This window comes from Lissotriton helveticus, chromosome 7 (assembly GCF_964261635.1).
Source record: "Lissotriton helveticus chromosome 7, aLisHel1.1, whole genome shotgun sequence".
Taxonomy (NCBI): Eukaryota; Metazoa; Chordata; class Amphibia; order Caudata; family Salamandridae; genus Lissotriton; species Lissotriton helveticus.
Genome location: NC_136068.1, coordinates 1,826,899,667 through 1,826,921,978, shown reverse-complemented (window position 1 = coordinate 1,826,921,978; position 22,312 = coordinate 1,826,899,667).

Sequence of the window (22,312 nt, the reverse complement as noted above, 5' to 3'; positions counted from 1 at the left end):
AGGTGTACAATACGTATGTCATAAGTAGGACTGTTAGCGCCCTAGTTGTTCTTTAGAACACTCTGGGAAGCTGCAGTAGAACACAAAGGAATCAACTGACAGTCTCTGCCCTTGTTGGATGTACATGTTTTACTGAGACTGTCAGACTTCATTCTCACATGACTGAAAAAGATAATGTGAATTTACAGAAAATATGCTCTCAGTTTAGATTATAGATCACCTTCCAAACCTCTGTGGGAAAAGCATGAGAAAAAAGTTTTCTCCCAAACATGATTCATGAAAACCCAGCAGAAGGCTTTTCACATGGTAGAATCACCTTAGAACACACCACAACTCCTAAAATGAGTATGGTACCATCAACAAATGATTTATAATGTAACTAAAGTCTTAAAACTTTCTATTACCTGCAATGTTTTTTAATGAGGTGCTATCATGTATATTGGTCTCAAGATGGCTGCCAACACTTCTTGGATGAAGTGCTGACAGCCAGTCAGATCTCACGATGAGATGTGTGGTTAGGCTCCGCCCATATATATATATATTTCTTTTTCCATTAATATTTCAAAAACTACTGAACGGATTTACACCATTTAACAAAGAGAGTTCTTTCTGAAACAAGGGCTACCATTTTGCCAAATTTGGTGTAATTCCGTTCTGCATTTCGGGCTGTAGCCGTGTCTAATGTTTCCTATGGGAAATAACATGTAGAAAACACGTTTTAGGACCCTCCTTTTTTATCTCCCCGCTTGGCGAATCACCCCGAAAGTTTCAAGATAGGAGTGGACTGGAGCAGGCTATAAGTTTTGAAAATTTCGTGAAGATTCGTCAACCGGCGCCATCCGTGATGTCATTTGAGATGTCATCAGTGATGTCATGAGTGATGTCACTGACCATGTCATGAGTGATGTAATATGTGACATCATGTTATGTTATGTTATACAGTTTATTAAGCGCACAGCTGCCCCAGCAAAGGGGCGTCCCGGCGCTAGTCCCAAGTGAAGAAACATAGCTGAAGTAGAGAAAAAGACGGAGAGACACTATTTCTTCGGAAATAGATAAATTTTAATGGCTTTTATGAATTTCAGTACATCCTTTATCTCTAGAACATGAGCAGGAAGTGAGTTCCAAAGCTTAGCCGCCAGGAACCGAAAGGAACGACCTCCTGCTCTACTGCGCTTAAACCGAGGAACAACCAACAGATTTTGTCTTACCGACCGCAGAGGCCGCGTGGGCACGTACAGATTAAGCAATGGGCTCAGTAGTTTAGGAGTGGATAGTCTAATGATTTTAAAAGCAATACACAAAGTATTAAACTGTAGCCGCTGAGCCACAGGAAGCCAGTGAAGTTTCCGGATAGTGGCCGATGTAGGACTAAAACATGGCAAGCCTATCAATGCTCTAGCAGCAGAGTTTTGGATACGTTGAAGGCGGATAATTTCCGCCTTATTAGCACCAATAAGTAACTAGCTGGCATAATCCAGCCTTGAAAGTAGCGTCGACTGAACAATTAATTGTCTGGTGGCAGGGTCGAAGAATGCCAAAACATGTGGCGGCAACCTTCTTCGTATGGGCAGAGAAACTGAGCTCTGAATCTAATCAGACTCCCAAATTCTTCACTTCATTCTTCGGTATCGGGGCTGTCCCCAGAGAAGATGGCCACCACTGGTCGCCCCACAGGCTCACATTCCTACCAACCAACAATACTTCCGTCTTAGCAGCATTTAATTGGAGACAGTTGGCTGTCATCCAATTAGCGACTGCTGCCAGACCTGCTTTGAATCTATTGTGGTCCATGGTAAAGCCTTCCGTTAGGGCTACCACTAGCTGCGTGTCGTCAGCATAGGAAACGATGATAAGACCCCATGTTTTAGCGACCGCAGCCAGTGGTTGAACATAAGGATTGAACAGGGTGGGGCTTAAGGCTGAGCCCTGGGGAACACCCTGCTCAATCATCAGCAGTGCTTGGCGGGCGCGCAAGTTATAGTTACCTGAACTAACTATAACAGGGGAATTTCAATGGTGTTGTACGAGTAAAATGTCCAACTAACTAGAACGCCCCTGAAACCTGTGGTTTTTCAGTGAATTTCTATGGTTTTTTAAATGCTAATTCCTAACTATAACATACCTGAAACCAATGGTTTTTTCAGTGAATTTCAAAGGATTTTTAAATGCTAATTTGTAACTATAACGTGCCTGAAACCTATGTTTTTTTCAGTGAATTTTTAAGGTTTTTTTAAATGCTAGTTTCTACCAATGCCTACAGAGTTAAGACATGTGAAGAAAGAAGAAAAAACACACAGAAAGAAGCAAAAGAAATGCCGAAACAGAAGCAACAGAAGTCCTCAAAGACAAAGAAATGTGCAGGAAGAAGGAAGATGTGCAGAAAGTACAAATAGAAGAGCAGAGAGAGGCCTTGTTGCAAAACCATTCTGTACCCTCAACTTTTTCAGATGGGTACTGGTGGTAACTGACTCTGACTAACCAGTCCTAGAGCCAGTGCTATGCTTATAGACACTTAGTATACAGGTAAAACACCTACATACACTAGGGAACACTATGCCCTGTGATTACCATGGCCTCCTCTGTAAGCCCCTGGTACATAATAGGGCAAGGGGATTAAAACTACCTCTTAAATTGTGCCACAGGGCGCGTTTGCACACTGGTGAAGCGATGGGGGTCCTGAGGTGACATGTGTGCAAACACACCCTGTGGCTGTGTTAATTTGGGTGATAAAGTTCCCTTGAATCCTGAGTGTCCCTTGGGTCCAACTAGCCCACTATGTATCTCAAAGTAGCGCCAAAGAGCTGCGTTGAGAGCCCCCCACTCAGGTTTTTTTTTTTTCAAATGCAACACAAGCCCCGGGGCGGTGGTCCCTGGGGCTATGGGGGGGCGTGAGCCCCCTGCAAATATATTCTTAAAGCCCCAGGGGCGGCGGTCCCAGGGGTTTGGGGGGCCTTTGAGCCCCCCGCCCATTGATTTTTGAAGCCCCGGTGGGTGGCGGTTCCCGGGGCTGGGGGAGCTGTGAGCCCCCCCCCACATATATTTTCTAAAATTCCCAGGGGGTGGCGGTCCCCGGGGCTGGGGGGCCCCACTGGGCCCCCATTACATTAAACATATTACCCCCAGGACTTGGCCCCCCGGGCGCTATATAGTAACAAAGCACGCGGCCGGATCTGCGGATTTCATGTTTTTATAAAAAATCCTGAGTGTCCCTTGGGTCCAACTAGCGCACTCGGTATCTCCAGGTAGTGCCACAGAGCTGCGTTGCAGATAGGTGCAAAAAGGGGTACGTCTTGGACCACCTCTCTGCAATGCAGTGCAGTGGCGCTTACTGAAAGCACCTGGTGGGCTAGTTGGCCCCCAGAAGCCCTCAGGGTTGAAGGGGAATTATTTCCCCAACTTAAAACGCACCACAGGGCGTTTGCACACGTCACCTCAGGCCCCATCCCCTCCCTTCACCATTGTGTAAACGTGCCCTGTTTTAAGTTGGGAGATTAAGTCCCCTTGAATCCTAAGGGTTCCTAGGGTCCACCTAGCTCACTAGGTACCTCCAGTAAGCGCCACAGAGCTGCGCTGCAGAGAGGTATAAAAAAGGGCACAACCTGGACCACCTCTCTGCAACGCAGCGCAGTGGCGCATACTGGAGGTACCTGGTGGGCTAGTTGGCCCTCAGCGACCCTCAGTATTGAAGAGGAATTCATTCCCCAACTTACAACTTGCCAGGGGGTGCGTTTGCACAATGGTGAAGGAATGGGGCGGGCCTGAGGTGACATGTCTGCAAACACGCCCTGTGGCGCGTTTTAAGTTGGGGAATTAATTCCTCTTCAATCCTGCGGGCCCCTGGGGGCCAACTAGCCCACCAGGTACCTCCAGTATGCGCCAGAGAGCTGCGTTGAAGAAAGGTGTTCAGAGGCCTCGCCCCTTTTTACAACACTCTGCAACGCAACTCTGTGGTGCTTACTGGAGGTACCTGGTGGGCTAGTTGTCCCCTAGGGACCATCAGGATTGAAGAGGAATAAATTGCCCAACTTAACCCGCGCCAATTATTATTATTATTATTATTATTATGCGTTCTTATATAGCACTCGATTACCCGTAGGCATCTCGGCGCTTGCCTTGGGAACCCGTCCCGGCTTTTTCCCTATGAGATACCCGTACTGGGCATCCCCAAGGTGAAAGCCAGGCATCCCGCCGCGGGGGGGCCATAGTGGAGATTAAGCAGGCTAATGCCCAGAGCTGCAGAGTGTGAACCCGTGATTCGAGTAGGCACCGAAACGAGAATTATCGAGTCCGTGGATATTTGGGCTCAAGACCCTGCCGCGTCGGGAATTGAACCTTGGTCCCGGGTCTGACCTCTGCTTCAGGGTCTGCCTCCTCTAACCAGTGAGCCACACTTCGCCAAGGGGTGTGTTTGCAAACATGTCAACTCAGGCCCCACCCCCTCCCTTCACCACTGTGCAAACGCGCCCTGTGGCGCGTTTTAAGTTGGGGGATTAACTCCCCTTGAATCCTGGGGGTCCCTGGGGTGCAACTAGCCCACCAGGTACCTCCATGAAGCACTACAGAGCTGCGTTGCAGAGAGGTGTAAAAAGGGGCGAAGCCTCAAAACACCTCTCTCCAACGCAGCTCCCTGGCGCATACTGGAGGTTACTGGTGGGCTAGTTGGCCCCCAGGGACCTCCAGTATTCAAGGGGAATTAGTTCCCCATCTGCAAACGCGCCAGAGGGCACGTTTGCAGAGTGCTGCAAGGAGGGGTCGGGGCCTCCGGCGCAATGCCGGTCTTTTTTTAATTTATTTTTTCAGGAAGGTGGACTGTGTGGCCCCCCTTCTTTTCTTAATTTTTTGGCCCTGTGGACCCCATCCCCCAGGTCTGCTACCTATTTTTTTTTTTTTTTAATAATCTTGGAAGGGGGCTGCGTGGCCCCCCTCCCGAGGCCTAATTGGCCCCGGGGACCCCATCCCCATGGTCTTTTTTTAAAAATTGTTTTGGAGGGGGGCTGCATTGCCCCCCCACCCCTCCTCCAAGGATGCTCATGTTTAAAATGCACTGCTTATTCCTTTTCATATTACATCACTTATACTATGTGAAATCATAGCATTCATAAAAAGACTTAGGACACCTCAAATTACATTATTTGTGGGAATACCGTGAATGGCAGAGTGGCAGGTTATAATTAATGTAAAGGTTTCCTAAATATATTTAAGCTTTAACCTTTGGTTTTTCATTGAATTTGTATTTATTTTTATTTTGTATTTTTTTTGTAACATATCACAAAGTAAATCCATCACGTATATATGTATACCGGCGGTCGCCAGTAGGTAGTTATAGTTAGGACCTATTTTCCATAGGAAATTCACAACATTCTATTCCCAATAACTTTGGCGCCGGTTGACGATTCTACGACAATATTTTTAAAACTCATGGGGCGCTTTGGTCCGCTCCTATCTTGAAAGTTTTGGGGTGCTTCGTCAAGGGGGGGAGTAAGGGGGTCCCAAAACGTGTTTTCCCCATGCAATTTCCCATAGGAAACTTTAGACAGGGCTCCAGCCCAGACTGCCGAACGGAATTACACCAAATTTGGCAAAAAGGTAGCCCTTGGTTCAGAAAGAACCCTTTTTGTTAAATGGTGTAAATCCATTCAGTAACTGCTGAGAAAATCAAAAGTAAAAATCGTTAAATATCTATGGCCATATTCTTGCAGCGCTTATATTATACCCTAGTGAAAAAATGTAGGTTTCAATTAACTGATAACGACAAGTGCGAAAGGTGCCACACGGAACGGGCAGGTTTTTTACATCTTGCCTGGGAGTGTCCTCCGATCCAGGCCTACTGGCAGCAGGTGCTGAAGGCTCTTGAAACAATGACCGGGATAACCATAAGTACTGATCCATTATTAACCCTCCTAGGACACACACCACACATTCCCCCGACATGTAGGAAGTTCGTAGATATCGCACTGCTGCTTGCAAAGAGACGGTGGCGTGCAGATGGGGTCGTGGCAGGGCCCTGAAATTTAAGGAGTGGCTTACGGACATGACGCACAGTCAGGAACAACTCACAACCTTTGCTGAATTACTCCCGGTTACTAGCCGACTGAAGGACATATGGGGACCACTAACACCCTATCTACTGGCCCAGACTGGGGACGATCTTCATGACGATAACAATCCACAGACGTCACATACACACACCCTTGGAAAAACGCACAGGTGGGAGGCTTTCGATCGCACATGTTGGCAGGATTTACCTATGTGTACTTTACTGGCTACCATGGGCCATTACTAATAGACCATAGTTGTATTTGCGCACTACTGATGTATTTTACCCTTCCTTCCATCGGTATACACCGAATCATACCCCCCTCTAGTGTATGCTGGTTGTGTGTGCTTACCCTGATGGCCTGGTATGATACTCGTCCTGTTGCTAAGCCCATTGTCGAATTCATATGTTTACATTGTCATATACTGTGATTGATATATACTCCTGATGCTGCCCTGTCGAATGCCCAGCCGCACTCTTGTATTGTACTATGTTGAAAACCCAATAAACAAAGTTAAAAAATATATATATATCTATGGCCATGGAGGATCCACGCACCTTCCCGATCACAAGCTGTATGTTAATTGGCTGTCAACACTCCAAACCAGGAAGTGTTGGCAGCCATCTAGTGCCTCTGTAGAACCGAGGCACAAGAAATCAGTCATACAAGTGCGCAAAACGCAAAAAGGGGACAGGGTAGAAACTCCCTGACCCCCTAGGCCTGCTTAGGGGGTCCCACAAGGACCCCAGGGCCAAATATATATATATATTTTTTAACCCCTTGGGCGCAGCCGCGATTCTGCGCCTGTGCGGCCGTTTTTAAGAGTGGGCAGGATCATGACGGCCCCCAGCCATCATCGGAACACGCCCACCGTGATGCATGACGGCCGGGGCCGTCATCAGCATGGAAGGGGTTAATGGTAGAAATAGGTATGAAAGCAATAAAGGATCCTGGAAAGCTATACATTTTAGAAAAGTAGACAGCATTTTAAATTCAGCAAGGGGTCATTTGTATAGTTTCTTCAAGGTTCTTTATAAAAACTAACAGTTGAATATAGGAATAATTGAAAATTAGTTGAGAAGAACAGCTTTTTGTGTCAACGTTTCCACTTGTGACTTCTTCTAATTATGACAGCTGTTTGAAAGCAATATACCGTTACATCCGCTAGACCTTTCTGGTTGTAGGGATATATAGGACGTGTAGGTTGGATCACTGACATAATACAGAATGACAAAATATAGACTTACCAAAATATAGTCACCAAAATATAGAATGCCAAAATATCGAATTCCTATCTACAAACAGGTAAGTACAAAAATATCGAATCCAAAATATAGTCTGTAAAAAATATAGTCAGTCAAAATATCGAATTTTTTTAAATGTCTTAAAAGTCATTTAAAATTAATGAAATAATAAATATAATTAACTAAAACATACTTAAAAATACTCAAATAACCTTAAAATTAAGATATAATTAATGTAAGTTATTAATAAAAAATTTACAATATTTTACCGTAGGATAGCAGGAGGGTAACATTTAATATTACCACTCCAGTGAGTGCAACAGTAGGGAAAGCGTTGGATAGCGTAGGGGTAAAAATACTATTCCCACTCCAGTGAGTGCAACAGTAGGGAAAGCGTTGGATAGCGTAGGGGTAAAAAATACTATTCCCACGCCAGAGAGTGTAACAGTAGGGAAAGCGTTGGATAGCGTAGGGGTAAAAATTACTATTCCCACTCCAGAGAGTGCAACAGTAGGGAAAACGTTGGATAGCGTAGGGGTAAAAAATACTATTCCCACTCCAGTGAGTGCAACAGTAGGGAAAGCGTTGGATAGCGTAAGGGTAAAAATTACTATTCCCACTCCAGAGAGTGCAACAGTAGGGAAAGCGTTGGATAGCGGGAGGGTAAAAAATACTATTCCCACTCCAGTGAGTGCAACAGTAGGGAAAGCGTTGGATAGCGTAGGGGTAAAAAAAACTATTCCCACTCCAGAGAGTGCAACAGTAGGGAAAGCGTTGGATAGCGTAGGGGTAAAAATTACTATTCCCACTCCAGAGAGTGCAACAGTAGGGAAAGCGTTGGATAGCGTAGGGGTAAAAAATACTATTCCCACTCCAGTGAGTGCAACAGTAGGGAAAGCGTTGGATAGCATAAGGATAAAAATTACTATTCCCACTCCAGAGAGTGCAACAGTAGGGAAAGCGTTGGATAGCGGGAGGGTAAAAATTACTATTCCAACGTGCAACAGTAGGGAAAGCGTTGGATAGCGTAGGGGTAAAAATTACTATTCCCACTCCAGAGAGTGCAACAGTAGGGAAAGCGTTGGAAATTGGAAGGGTAAAAATTACTATTACCGCTCCAGAGAGTACAACAGTAGGGAAAGCATTGGATAGCGTAGGGGTAAAAATTACTATTCCCACTCCAGAGAGTGCAACAGTAGGGAAAGCGTTGGATAGCGTAGGGGTAAAAAATACTATTCCCACTCCAGAGAGTGCAACATTAGGGAAAACGTTGGATAGCGGAAGTGTGAAAATTACTATTCCCACTCCAGATAGTGCAACAGTAGGGAAAGCTTTGTATAGCGTAGGGGTAAAAATTACTATTCCCACTCCAAAGAGTGCAACAGTAGGGAAAGCGTTGGATAGCGGGAGGGTGAAAATTACTATTCCCACTCCAGTGAGTTTAACAGTAGGGAAAGTAATGATTTAGTACATTATTAAAAATAAATTAAATATCAATACCAATAAAACATTAATTGAAATTAATAACCAATTTAATATTATGTAATAATTAATTAGAAATACAACTACATATTCGTTATTAAAAATTAATAACCTATTCATAATTATTTAACTAATTAATTTTCAATAACAAAAACTAATTAATAATAAAAATTAATACCAATTAAAAATTAACAGTAAATTAATTATCAATACACAAAAAGTATTTTTAATATGTAATTAATTACAATTACATTACTTCCCACCCTATTCCCCTATAAACCCACCTACCACTACAGAAAATACATTAATACAATTATCATAATTATCAAATATTTAATTAATACAAAATAATTAACAATTCATAAAAATGAATTGCCAATTAATAGAAATTAATTGCCAATTCAAAATTTATTAACAATAAATTTAAAATCAATACCAATAAATGAAAAAATGTATTTACTTAATTACAATTAAATTACTTCCCACCCTATTCCCCTATAAACCCACAACCCGCTACAGAAAATAAATTTAGAAAATTAACATAATTAACAATTAATCAATTAATACAAATTAATTGGCAATTAATAAAAATTAATTACCAATTAAAAAATAACAACAATACATTCAAAATGAATACCAATAAATAAATAAAAATATTTAGATAATTACAATTAAATTACTTCCCACCCTATTCCCCTATAAACCCACAACCCGCTGAAGAACTAAAAAGCGAAATTTAATTAAAATGTAATATTAATTGCTAAAAATTAATATTTAATTGAATATAATATAATTAAATTACTTCCCACCCTATTCCCCTATAAACCCACAACCCGCTACAGAATTAAATTACGCAAAAATTAAATAACATAAAATTCATTACTTAAAATACATTAAACACATTACAAAAATTAATATACACTTTTCACACATATACTAACATACAAAACACTTTAAAAAAATTGATATTATTAAAAAATCGATATATTTAATGCCTATATTGTATACTTCGATATTTTGACTTCTATATTTTGAAAATCGATATTACTTACCTTAAATTCGATATTTTTAACCACTATATTGTGTCCATTCGATATTTTGTCCATTCTATATTTTTACTTCGATATTATGTCCATTCTATATTTTGGAATCGATATTATGACTGTTTACCGTGTAGGTTCACCCAGAACCAGACGAACCCAGAGCCAAAAACTGAGCAGTGTCTTGCAATGTTTTTTTTATTTTTTACTGGGTATATAGCAATTAATTTGGGAAAATAGATACATTGAAAGATCGGTTCATTTTGAAAGCAGAAATGCATCAAAAGTCAATAGGTAAGAACAGTTGCTCTACAATTCTGTGTTACCCTAAGTCTCCAGATTAAAATGGTACCTCACGTGTGTGGGTAGGCCTCATGTCCGCGACAGGAAACGGCTCAAAACGCAACGTGGACACACTTTATTTTTACAGTGAAAACTGACCCTTTTTTTGCAAAGTGTCTAGCTGTAGATTTTGAACCCTAGCTCTGCCAGCACCTAGGGAAACCAAGCAAACCAATACATTTTTGAAAACTAGACAACCGGGGAAATTCAGAATGGGGTGACTTGACTGGCTCTCGCCTGGTTCTGATCCCAGAATCCCTTGCAAACCTAAACATTTGTCCACATTTCTGTGGTAGAAAGTTATGGAATCTGCGTGGATTCACGAAATTCCACCCACCCCACATTTCCCAAAGTATTCTGAGAAAAATTGGTACCTCACTTGTGTGGGTAGGCCTAGTGCCCCCGACAGGAAACGGCCCAATATGCAACGTGGACACACCTCATTTTCACAGTGAAAACTGACCCACCTTTTGCAAAGTGCCTAGCTGTAGATTTTGAGCCCTAACTCTGCCAGCATCAAGGGAAACCTAGCAAACCTATACATTTTTGACAACTAGACACTCAGGGGAATCCAGGATGGGGTGACTTGTCTGGCTCGCACCAGGTTCTGTTAACCAGAATCCCTTGTAAACCTCTACATGTGTCCAAACAACACATTTTTCTCACATTTCTGTGGTGGAAAGTTCTGGAATCTGTGTGGATCCACAAAATTCCTCCCACCCCGTGTTCATCAAAGTCTTCAGAGAAAAATGGTGCCTCACTTGTGTAGGTAGGCCTAGTGCCCGTGACAGGAAACATCCCAAAACGCAACGTGGACCCACCACATTTTCACAGTGAAAACTGACCCTTTTTTTGCAAAGTGCCTGGCTGTACATTTTGAACCCTAACTCAGCCAACACCTAGGGGAACCTAGCAAACCTTTACATTTTTTCAAACTAGGCACCCAGGGAAATTTAGGATGGGGTGACTTGACTGGCTCTCACCATGTTCTGTTACCCAGAACCCCTTGCAAACCTAAACATTTGTCAAAAAACACATTTTCCTCACATTTCTGAGGTGGAAAGTTATGGAATCTGAGTGGTTCCACAAATTTCCACCCACCCTGCATTCCCCAAAGTATTCTAAGAAAAATGGTACCTCACTTGTTTGGGTAGGCCTAGTGCCCGCGACAGGAAACGGACCAAAACACAACGTGGACACACCACATTTTCACAATGAAAACTGACCCTTTTTAGGTCTCGCCTACGCAGCGCGCATGTGTCTAATCAGCATGGGCGCGCTTGGTTCACATGCAGTCTTTCTAACCCTTTGCTCCCGTTTAGAAGAGCTGCTGTTCCTTGGCAAAGAGCGGAACCGCAACGTTAAACAATGTGTCCAGTATCACACAGTGTGCGGGGCACCATGCCGGGATCAGAGCTCAAGTTTCCTAATTCATCTGTCAAACAGTCCCTATCTGGCATCCAGTGCCTACAGCCAGCCAGGAAAAGCACCTAGTGACCCCAGCTGTTTCCCACTAGGCTCAGCACAGAAAAAGGATCTAAACACCGCCCACCTCTCTTATAACTGCACTATTCACCAATAATCCACTATGTGCCTGCAAACTGCTCTTAACTTGAGGAAGCCGGTTTCATGTTAATGGAAAGAAGTCCTATATACCACAGTATGATCTCTTATACAACCAAAAATAAACCTTTTTTTTCTCGAAGCCGCCATATTCAAGTGCCAGCTCAAAGCTGTAACTGGTTAATGCCCTCCGAGACAGTATTAACTGATCACCTTCAAATTAGGACCCCTCCACTCTTAGCTGAAGAGGAGGTCGCATAATATGGGGAAGGGCAATTAACAGTGGTTAATACCCCACAGAATGTGAGCAATGAGGCCATCAATGCCCGCCCCTACTCTCACCAAAACACAGTTGTACAAACAGGGAATCTGTCCCAACCGCCTATATACTTTCATGGAACATAATATTTCAAGCAAACAAGAGTAGTGAGCACCATCACCCCGACTGTCCTGACCAATCACAACATTTGGTTCAGCGGCCGTGCCGAGGGATGTTGCTACCTAAATGAATGCTTTTCGTGGCATCAACTTTTAAATAAAGAAAGACCAAGTCATCTGAGTGTGCTGATTATCATTACTAACCAGCTCAGTAGTGGTCCTCCTTTCATCATCCGGTAATTATAGACATTGTGAATCTACTCAGAGTTCTAAGGAGAACTGCTATTCGACTCACTGGTACTAATTTTAACAACAGTTAAATAAAAAATGCTGAGTTGATTCAGCATGCTGATTGATGACCGTCACTAGCCAGCTCAATGGTTCTCATTTCACTAACTTGTAAATAAAGATTGAGACCGTTTAGCATGCAGATGAGCTTTAAAACCCGGCCCAGTGGTCTTCCTTTCATCAACCTGTAAATGAAGATTGAGCCGGTTCAGTGTGCCTATGTGCTCTAAAACCTGGCTCAATGGTCCTCATTTCATCAACTTGTAAATGAAGATTGAGCCGGTTCAGCGTGCTGACGGGCGTTACTAGCCAAATGAATGGCTCTCATTTCCAGATTGTCAGCATTGGAACTGGGGAACCTGACTGGAGTCCCGGCTTCGGCTCAAGATTCCGTGATTCTGGGCAAATTATTTAATCTCATCGTGCCCAAAAACGTGTACGGAATCTGGTTCTACTTTAGACCGCACTAAAGCCATTGAGCAAAGTTTGAGCTATATAAAACTGCAAAAACAAAATGATAATATTAATAAAAAGCAAATAAGGAAAGACTGGGCAGTACGGCCCTCCTCAGTGGTACTCATTTGATCAACCGTAAATAAAGAAAGGCTGAGTTCAGTTTACGCTGCTGGAGGACATTACTACCCAGCTCTGTGTTGTGAGTTGCAGGGACGTCCGTGGCTCTCTTTAGTGGGAGGTCAGCACACTGAGCTTCTTACTGGCGCAACTTTGAATATACCTGAATATCCCGCATTCTTTTACCACGCATGGAATCACAACGTGGTCGTTACAATGACCGCGTTGTGATTCCGCATACCATTACTCCCCAAGTCGGAACAACGACTTGCGGAGGGGGGGCGCTGGAAGTTGGAATAGTATAATTTACTATTCCAACTCCAGTCTGTGTGGACACTAGGGAAGGTGTTGGATTTTAAATCCAACACCTCCCCCCCCCGCTCCGCAAGTCATTGTTCCGACTTGCGGAGAAATGGGGTTTTTTATTTTTTATTTTTATTGAAGTTCTTTGGGTCATGATGATGTACGAAATGAATACAGATACAGTATAACAATCAAAAATACGAATACAAATAAATTCAAAGTATCTGCCAAGAGGCTACAAAGGGAATCATTAACATTAATACATTAGTCCATAACTCAAAATACGATCTCCAAACTTTATGTTATGTTACATTTTATTTTTATAGCGCACAGCGACTCAAAAAGAGTATCCTGGCGCTTTCACAGCGAGACCTACAATAGGTAACACAACACGACAACAAAGCAGAACGAAGATGTCAAGCTTCCTCATTTTTCCAATTCGATATGCATATACGGATTCACTCTTTCTTACATTCTTCATTTTTTGAAACCAAGCATGGAAAACGGGAACCAGGATGGTTTTCCAATTCTGTAAGATCAAAGACCTTGCCACTGCCATTGCGATAAACAACAATTTAACCATCTGATCTGTCAATTCAAGATCGGTGTCGTAACCATACAGCATTAATCTAACATTGTAAGTAACCTGGATCTCACAATAGGTTTGTAAAAATAGGAAGATCTCATTCCAAAAAGGAGCAGTTTTAGAACAGTGAACAATGATGTGAGACCAGTTAGCTAAAGTACATTGCTGACATCTAAAACAATTGGCAGAAGTGTTAATGTACATTTTAGCAGTGGCGGCCGGAGTATAGTATAAAAGCCATTTACTAAAGAATATCATTCTTCTCCAGTTAGAGCCACGCAGCGCTTCAAAATTAAGTCTATTTAGTTTCTTCCAGGTAATAACAGAAAGAGCATGGTTTTCTTGTCCCTGCCATTTTTTAATGGCCTTCAAGCTCCAATCCTGCTCAATTTGACGAGTTAAGCAGCGTTTCCATTCCCCTGGCTTCCTGGTCCGTACTACCAAAAACAAATCGTCCCATAATTGGTTAGAAGAACAGATATCTTGAGGGTCTAATTGTCTCAGCAGCTTATGAATCAAGCTATACGAACCCATTAACAGAAAGTTTCCCCGAATTAAATATTGCATCTCTTCAGGAATTATCCAATTTCCCTCTTTTAAAAAATCTAATAAGGTATTAAACCCAACATGGTTCCAGAGCGTTACGATATCTGATCCAATATTGGTCCCTGTATACATATAGACGTACATTATGGGAGTTCTGGAGTTAAACTGCGGAAGAGAATATCTTTTAATGATAGTATCCCGTCGTTTAAAAAACCAGTTTATAATCTTATAGCGGGCAAGTTTTGGAGATTTAGGAATTTGTAATGGAGAGGGAATTTGAGCCTCAAGACATATTTGGTCAGTAAAAAAATTAATGAATAAGTTTGGGCTAAACATTCTAATTTTAAATCGATCTAAATATTGAGCAAAATATGCACTATAATAGTCTTTGATATTAGGTAATGAGAGACCACCCAAGTCAGTATCTGCATATAATGTCCGTATTGCTAGCCGGGATTTTTTTTTGCCCATATAAATCTAGAGAACAAAGTTTCAACTTTTGAGAAAAAAGTACCAGGCAGAAAGCATGGAATAGTTGAAAATAAAAAATTAAAAAGCGGGAGCACGGACATTTTAATCAGGGCGACACGGCTCAGAATAGAAAGTGGCAGCGGATTCCATCTATCCAACATTAAGTGTACCTTCCGAAGAAGAGGTTCAAAATTAAGTTTATATAGGTCCACGACTAAAGCAGAAAAAAAGACCCCTAAATATTTCTTAGGTCTTGAATTAATACAGCCGGTCAATTCTGGATGTAGCTCTGAGTCCGCTCCTCCGCAAACTAAAATTTCAGTCTTTTTTCTATAAATCCGATAGCCGCCTAAAGCTTCGAATTCTTCAAAAAGTTGTAAAACAAAAGTCTGAGATTGAATATCCAGTTTAATTAATAACATAATATCATCAGCGTAAAGTTTAATTTTATCCATAGAGGTAATCGGAGGGGCAATATTCTCAGAGCTACGAATAGCTGCAGCTAACGGCTCAATAAAAAAAGCAAAAAGAATAGGGGACAAAGGGCAGCCTTGCCTGGTGCCTCGTTGAACCATCACTGTGCCTACCATTACAATTAATAATTATGTTAGCTTTAGCACCGGTGTATAAGTTTTGAATTAAACTAATAATTTGTAACGGAATTCCAAAGTGTGTTAAAATAACGAATAATGTTGTCCAAACCACCAAATCAAAAGCTTTTTCTGCGTCCCGAAAATAAATTAAGGCAGGAATTTTTTTAATCTGAAAAAAATCTAATTCAATCAAAAAATGAGTGTTAGTAACTAATTGACGGCCCGCAACAAAGCCATTTTGATCAGGGTGGCTAAGACCGGCCGCAATATTGTTAAAACGTGTAGATAATAATTTCGTAGTGATCTTATAGACGGTGTTCAGTAATGTAATGGGCCTATACCAGTTAGGGTCTTTAGGGTCTTTACCCTTCTTCACAAAGCTAACAACAGAACCTATACCAAAAGAGTCTGGAACATGCCCACCAGCCAACATAGAGTTTAATAGTAAAAGTAATAGATCAGAAAAGGAAGTAAAAAAACGTTAAAAATGGATCAGGAAGCAATGATGAGCCCATTTACTATGGTTGAATTAGAATTGGTGATTAAGGACTTACCAAGTGGTAAGGCCTGTGGTCCGGATGGCCTCCCCGCTGAATTTTTTAAAGTTTTTTTTACTTCCTTTTCTGATCTATTACTTTTACTGTTAAACTCTATGACTTGCGGAGTTATGGTATGCGGAATCACAACGCGGTCATTGTAACGACCGCGTTATGATTCCATGCGTGGTAAAAGACCTGTTGTAAACGTCCAACAATCGCAACTACACCTGTTCATGAACACCTAAACACAGGGGGGGGCTCATTTACAAGCCCCTTAGGCCGCCGGTATGTCACCTTTTTTCCATATTAACAGTGACGCATCGGCGGCGCAATGGGCTTGTAAATAAGTTCCAGTGTCTTCAAAATTGACAAATGCCATTTTCCAAACTATTGATAAACATGCTGATGCAAACAGAGATGCATCACTTCCCTCCACTGCTTTACATTCCATACCTCAACAGAACATAAACACTAGTTTACAAGCAGCACAGCCCCCCTCCCAAATAAGCCCCGGAGGTGCAGAGCTGTGCCAACAATAACACTCGGACACTTAGAGAACCTGTGGTAAAAAAGAACCTAGCACAGAGGTGCTACACCGCAGGTTCGATTTACAGCCACAACAGCCTGGATTGGGTGTGCAATGCAGAGTCACAAACTAAAAGTGAGAACCTTGCACTTTCCAACTGCAAAGTCCACTTCCAACCTTGGAAAACCCGTTGGGGGGTGGGGGTGTGGTGGGAGGGGTCATTTTTAGATGCCCTAAGGCCAGAGGGAGGGGCTGTGGCTGGCCACAGCTCCGTGGGTGTTCCCACACGTTCGCAATGAGTTCACACACCACCATTGACAGTCTATGGATTTCTGGAAACATCTAGAAACGCATGTTTCGCTTCCATAGGATAACCCACCGACTTATTTCTCCTCAGTACATACATGGACATCTCCAAGAAGCTTCTACCTGTTTAATGCCACAATCCAGTCCTGGTAAGTTTTGTTTGCTTTTGGTTGCAACTTGTAACTTACTATTCTCTGTAAAGTAACCGCAATGCCTCACATCAAACTCTTGTCAGTGCAGATAATCTGCGTGAAATGATAAGTGAAAGGAAGTCACAATGAGACAGGAAATAAAGTGGTTCATTCCGAAAGTTTGCTTCTAAGCTTCTGCAGCTCTATCCAAACATGCAGGAAGCATTGGTAAATCTGAGACACAAAGATTTCATATTTTTTTCTGAAACAGGCCGTGGATAAATTATAAATAATTTTACAGCGGTCAGAGATGCCTGCATCCCGACCATATCAAATACTCCGAAGACAAATAAAAACACATGGGAACATAATTGCAAGTATATCATTAAAGTGCCTGGTCGCACTTCTTTCAGATGCACTTTCATGCACAGAGCAGCAGATGAATTACCCAGTACTGCTTTCTTTGACTACAGAAACAAGCATTGGCATAGCCAATAGGTCACGCTTTTGGGTCCTTATAAGTATTAAGTTATGCAGCACAATATCCTTGGTGCAACAACAGCAACTGTTGCATGGCTAAACACGTAGAAGGTCCCAAAGGCGAGACCTATTGGCTAAGCCAAAGCTTGTTTTGCAAAGGGCCTAGCTGTAGATTTTGAACCCTAGCTCTGCCGGCACCTAGGGAAACCTAACAAACCTATACCTTTATGAAAACTAGACACCCAGGGGAATCTAGGATGGGGTGACTTGTCTGGCTTTCACCATTTAAGAGCCACGAGTAAGTGCAAATTGTGACAATTTCCGCACATTTTATCACTTGAGCCATAGCTTGAGTACAATTTGCTTCCCTCCCCTGTTGCAAAGCTGTTGGCTGTTGGTAAGTGCCTGTTCAGCAATGCGCGAGGTGCACGAGGAACGAGCGCAAAAAGGCTTCACACGTTAGACCCCTTTCTGTTCCAAGGGTGTTTTAGGTCTCGCTATAGCCATCGCGTAAGCGATGCTTTGAAAGAGTTAAGTAAGGGGCTTTTAAAAATGGTCCCAAAGTCTGCAAGCGGATCGAACACAGTGCATGTGCGCTGGGGCGCGCACCATTTGTCCGCCTGCAGCCTTTGGGAGCAATTTCGCGGCCGCTTTGATGTTCTCAGTGAGCTGCGCGGCCACTGAGAACATCAAAGCGGCCGCGAAAGTGCTCACATTTTAATGAGGTTCTCCTTCTCAGGCACGACATGCTTTGGCGCCTTCTTTACCCATGCCCTCCCTCCGGTTTTCGTGCCTTCTCTCCCCCGCCCTCCCTCCTATTGTCCGTGCCTCCTCACACTCGCATGTCCATCCCCCCCATTGCAAATACTTGTTCCCAGTTTGGAACGGACCGTGTTTTTTTCTTCCAAAGGACTGTGCTTTATTATACAATGTGTTTTGTGTTCCTTGGTTTAAATTGCTTTTATCTTGGATGGAAGGGCTTTTGTTTTCCTGTTTGGGATGGACTGTGGTTTTCTCTCGAGTAGGAAGTGTGCTTTGTTTTACGAATTGCTTTGCGTTTCTTGTCTAAAACTTTTTTTATTGCCACGATTTATTTTGCTGCACAGTAACTGAGATCTCAGATAAATTTTTCGTTATGGTTCTCTAATTAAGTCAGCTCCAGTGCATCACATTAGCTGACTGCAACGCGCAATTCAATATACCCTGCACCAGGCACTAGTCTCGAGGCTCCCTTGGGGACAATAAGAGCTGCGAAGCCATCCATATGCTACAGACTGCCTGTGACACAGGCTCTGGAGCGCAACACGTGTCGACCCCAGCTGCACGCACGCCCCGCATGGTTTCAAGCCCTTGTCCTCACACGCAAGACAGCGGTGGAAAAGGAGAGGATAGAGGGGTTTTCAGCCACATGCATCATTGTAGTAATTTGCGATTCCTAAATTGCAAAAATTAAGGAATCGCAATTTAGGAATCGCAAATTCCTATGCATTAAGAATTCGCTAAAGTTTTTGCGATTTCTTAATTTTCCTTATTTGCGATTCCTTAATTGCGAATCGCAAATAAGGAATCGCTTTACATTGATTCCTATGGGCCTAGGGGCCCATAGGAATCAATAGGAAGGCATTCTCATTTTGCGAATTCGCAATTAAGGAATCGCAAAATGAGAATGCAATTTCAAGGGTGCAGGGGGGGGTCCAAGGGACCCCCCTGCACCCCTGAAATGTCACGTAAGTACATTTTACTCACACACATGTCCCAAGGGCATGTGTGTGTGTAAAATATAAGTTTCAAAAATTAATTTTTTTGCATTTTTGAAACTTTTCGCAAATTACCATGAAGGTTTACTTTATGGTAATTTTCCCCTTCCAAATTGCGAATTCGCAAATTTAAAAAAATCATGCATAGCATTTAAGAAATCGCAAAATGTGCGATTTCCTAAATGCTATCGCAATTTGAGAAATCGCAAAACATTGCGATTTCTTAAATTGCGAAAAGTGAAAAAAAAATGATGCATCCCAAAAAAGGTTTTTGCATTCGCAAACGGACGAATTTTGCGATTCGCACCGTTTGTGAATGCAAAACAGCTTGATGCATGTGGCCCTTTGTTCTTTAAACATCGCACATTGATTTATGGAAAAACCCTAATCTGTCTCTTCCTGGGATAAAAAGCATTGCTAGTGCGCCACAGGGACGGACTGGACTACAGGCAGTCTGGCAGTGCCAGAGGGGCTGGTCTGAGACGCCGGTGTGTGAGTCAACGTGTGGAAAATGACCAAAATTAGGTATACATAAGCGGCGTTCATTTATGTTCACAACAGCCACTGTTGAAAGTAAAGCGAAAATCACGAAACAGTGGCCACGCCATCTTGTCCCTTTTAGGCCCCATCACGAACATAGGTGGCAGCCATTTTGTGTGTCATGACCTCTCTGCCCACTGCCAATAGCCTGCGCGTCTCTCCCCCTCACTCCCCAGCCTCGCAAGCATTCCCCCGCGCCCTGACAGCCCCCGGTCTCTCCTGCTTGGGCCATAAACGCATCTCTAAACACGACCCTGTCTCAGAGCCACATCCCGTGCTGAACCCCCTACCCCCTCGCTCTTTCATCCCATTCATAGAACAGGCCCTTTGGTAACCTCTTCCTCCCTGCCCGATTGCCCGGCCTGATCCCAGGCCATCACCTAGCCCAACAGATGCAGTTTATTGCTCCCTACAGTAGGACCTTGCCTCACATCAGAGGAGCGGTGGTTAATCAATACCCTCACACCTCCAGATCCGACCGACCACCCACTTTCCGTTCCCAGCGGAATGTCCAGCTGCGCGATAACCACCACATGCTGAGATCGGGGTGGGAACTCTACTGTAGATATGTGTGGGAACGGGTTTGAAGCGGGGATTCCGGGGATGCCTTTCCATACTTCAAAGTATTGACAAGAGCATGTTTCATACAATAAAGCCATAAACCTGTGAATAAGAGGCCAGGCCTCGGAGATGCGGTTAGAGCACCTCGAGAAGATACCCTGTTGTCTGATTTGACGTGTTCTGCTCCGTCGGAATAAACTCCTGTTTCCTGCCTTCCTGTCTCCAGCGCCTGCCTCTTTGTTTGGTTATATTAAATGGTATGAGAGGCGGCTAACGCCGGGCAAACACTGAAGGTTCTTGGTCGACATCGGCCCTACCTTTCAACAATTGGCGCCCAACGTGGAGCCCATCAGTGACACGTGGATCCAGTGGGAGAGGTCCGAACGACAGAGTGAACGACTGCAACGATCGGGAAGTGCACCTGCCCGATAGACCCTCGTCTGGCAGCCGATCATCCGAACTTCACCGGTTCTGAGCAGACCTCTCTCGAGTGATCTACGGTCCTGACTGGGAACCATCAGGAGTGCCACAGCAATTACGGAGAATAGAGGACGATCAGGCGCTGGAAGCGGAAGACGAGAAACTGTCCATGCGGTCCGGGTAAGGTCGTGTAACACGACGAGTTGCGAATTGATTGTTTGATTGTTTGAAAATACTAGTATTACTCATTTGATTGTTTCTGAGAGATTCTCTGTCTGCAAACAGGGAAGAATAGGAGTATTCTCTCTTTGCAGATAGTGAAGGGTAGGTAACGCAGGCCTTTGCCCCTGTTGTAATCCGTCGTGCCTGCTTCCCTCTCCATTTGATTGATTGTTATCCAAGCATTTACTGTTTTGGAATTGGTTCTCTTTGGATCATTCTCTATTTGCAAACAAGCACAGAGTCGCAATACTCTGTTTAGTCTTTGCAGATAGTGAAGGATAGGTAACGCAGGCTTTTGCCCCCGTTGTAATCCGTCGTGCCTATTTTTATCCCTCATTTGATTGATTGTTTGACCGAACATTGATCGTTCGGAATTGGTTCTCTTTGGGTTATTCTCTATTCACAAATAAGCACAGAGTCGCAATACTCTGTTTAGTCTTTGCGGATAGTGAAGGATAGGTAGTGCAGACTTTTGTCCCCTTTGTAACCCGTCATGCCTATCTTTGCCCCGTTTGTTGGTAGTTGGTTCAGCCCGGACCGTTTATTGGAGGTAGATCATCCGGCTCCACCGGAGGACACCCCTAATAAAAAGGACATATATATAAAAAAATGCGGATTAGCCGCTGTATCGTGCTAGCAAACAATAACATAAAAATTGTTAGGAAAAACAAAAGGAATCGAGCAAAATCAGTAGGCCACTGATGAGATCTCTTTTTGACCTTGCTAAAAAAGAAACATTAGGAACAACCCCTCATGAGAAATATGAAACTAGTGAGAAGAGCCGAACTCGACGCCATGATGACTGCAAGACAGCTCGGCTCCACCGCCCACCCCGCCCAAATAACGACAAACCCTATGCAAATATTATAAATATATACAACACTCCAGCAAAGTAACATGTTAAAACGTTTTATTATACAACTATTTATTAAACAACTATTTACATAACAAACGGCTGCAACAACAAACCCAAATGCATTCGCCGTCTGCTTGACGCTGTCCCTGCCCCTCCTTCCTCAAAGTAGCAATGTTGGGCTACTTTGGGCTACTTTTTAGTAGGTTTTTGGGCTTTAGAAAGTCTACAAAAGCCATCAGCCGGCGAGGTAGCATCGGTGGCGGCCTGGGGTGGAGGACCGTTGTGCGAATAGCCCGGAGGCGACACCGCGCGCCGAGGCCCGTCCCCAGGACGTCCAGAGGTGGTGCCCAACAAGTTGTGTGCGGGGGGATGCCTTGCTGATGGCTCTCCTCACCCCCCGCACCCTCTTCCGTTGCCGGGCCCGGCTAGCTCAATCGATCGAGCATGAGACTCTTAAACTCAGGGTCGTGGGTCCGGCCATTTTGTACATCTATGCCAGGAGATGGCGTGGGGCGCCTGCGGAG